Source organism: Macrobrachium nipponense, chromosome 24 (assembly GCF_015104395.2).
Source record: "Macrobrachium nipponense isolate FS-2020 chromosome 24, ASM1510439v2, whole genome shotgun sequence".
Classification (NCBI taxonomy): domain Eukaryota; kingdom Metazoa; phylum Arthropoda; class Malacostraca; order Decapoda; family Palaemonidae; genus Macrobrachium; species Macrobrachium nipponense.
In genome coordinates, this window is record NC_061091.1 from 75,086,554 (window position 1) to 75,088,868 (window position 2,315).

Below are 2,315 nucleotides of genomic sequence, written 5' to 3' on the forward strand. Positions count from 1 at the left end.
TGACAAGACTTTTGACAGTCGAAAGCCAGTCAGATTGAGAGCGGGGAGGTTTCTGTGATACCTGTCGAAGTGGGGTTGTTTGAGCAAATCTTGTCTTTGTGGCAGTGCTCTTGGAAGTCCACCAACCATTCCAGTACCTCTGTGACCAATCTTGGGCGGGCCAGAACGGAGCTACTAGCGTCATTCTTGTCCTCTCTCCGAGATAGCAAATTTCTTGAGGGTTTGTCCTAGTACTTTGAAGGGGGGAAAGGCGTAGACGTCTAACCCTGTCCAATCTAGAGAAACGCATCCACTGAAATTGCTCCTGGGTCTGAGATCGGGGAGCAATAAAGTTCGATTCTTGCGTTCTTTGCTGTTGCAAAGAGATCGATGTGAGGTCTGCCCCATCTTCTCCACAGGTCTTGGCATACTTCTGAGTGGAGGGTCCACTCGGAAGGCAGGAGTTGATTCTTCCTGCTCAGGAGATCGGCCCTGACGTTCCTTTCTCCCTGTACGAATCTGGTGAGAAGACTGATTTTCCTCGTTTGAGACCACAGCAGAAGATCCCTTGCTGTTTCGTACAGGGAAAAGGAGTGCGTCCCCCCCTGTTTCTTGATGGTACGCCAAGGCTGTTGTGTTGTCCGAATTGACCTCACTACTGCATTTCCGGACGTGGTTCGAAGGCTTTCAAAGCCATCCAGACTGCCATCAACTCTTTCGTTGATGTGCCAGGACACCTGATCCCCCTTCAGGTGCCTGACACTTCTCTTGTCCCGAGTGTCGCTCCCCAACCTGCCTCCGAAGCGTCGGAAAACAAACACATGGCTGGGGTTCGGCATGTAGAGAGACATTCCTTCCACAAATCGAAGTGGGTCGTTCCACCACCGAAGGTCTCTCTTGATTCCTCTTGAGATCTTGAAGGAGAACTCCAGATCTAGGGAGAGACGCCTCCAGTTCTGGTATAGGAAGAAACTGTAGAGGCCTGAGAGCAACCTTCCTAGAGAAACGAATTGCTCCAGCGAGGAGAGTGTCCCAGCAGACTCATCCACTCCCTCGCTGTGCATGCATCTTTCTCTAGGAAGGTCGTTATTTTCTCGTAGCAACGAGCTATCCTCTCTGGCGACGGAAAAGCCCGAAAAGCCAGAGAAGCTATCCGAATCCCCAGATAGATTCCTCTCTTGACTGGGATTAATTGAGACTTCTGGAAGTTCACCATAAGTCCAGCGAACTTGCCAATGTAAGGGTCTTTTGAAGGTCCTCCAGACATCTTTCTTGAGACTCTGCTCTGATTAGCCAGTCGTCGAGATAAAGCGACACCCTCACTCCCTCCAAATGTAGCCACTGCGCCACGTTCTTCATTACCCCGTGAAAACTTGGGGTGCAGTTGATAGGCGAAGCACAAGGCCTTGAATTGGAGATGTTTCCTCCCATCATGAATCGTAGATACTTCCGTGAAGAAGGAGGATCGGCACTGAAATGTAAGCGTCCTGAAGGTCTAGAGACACCATCCAGTCCCCTCCTGGACGAAGAGCCGCTAACACTGAGGAAGTTGTCTCCATGGCGAACTTCCTCTTTTCCACAAAGACGTTCAGGGCGCTTACATCCAACACCGGTCTCCCATCCTCCTGAGTTCTTCGGAACTAGGAACAGTCTGTTGTAAAAGCCCGCAGAGCGGGGATCTTTCACTAGTTCTATAGCCTCCTTCTCTAGCATGAGATCTACTGCTAGAGAAAGGGCTTGATTCATGATGGGGTCCTTGTACTTGGCTACCAACTCCCTCGGAGTTGTCGTCAATGGTGGTCTTGACGAGAAGGGAATGAGGTATCCTTTTCTGACAATCGATAGGGACCAATTGTCCGCCCCTTTGTGGGCCCAGACGTCGGCAATTTCAGTAGTCTGGCACCCACTGATGTCTGGAGTCCTTGACCGCTATTTCTTCCCTCTGACTGACTTCGAGAAGGTTTTACCTCTCTTAAAAGGTCTAGTCCCTCTGGTTGCAGAACCTCTGACAGCGGGTCCTCCTCGAAAGGGCTCCTGTCTCAGAGGAGTCTCTTTCTTGGTCTTGGGTTGGAAGACAGAGCGAGGTTTCCTGGCCGCCTGGCTAACATATCCTGAGTAGCCTTAGCTGAAAGGGCACTCGAGACATCTTGGATAATTTTTCTTGGGGAACAGAAGAGGAGAGAGTTGAGCATACAAGAGCGATGCCCTTTGTGCATGACACTGCCTTCGTGAGAAACGAACAGTAGACGACCGTTTCTTAAGCACTCCAGCTCCAAACAGTGAGGAGACTTCACTCGATCCGTCTCTCACTGCTTTATCCATGCAAGTGAGTACAC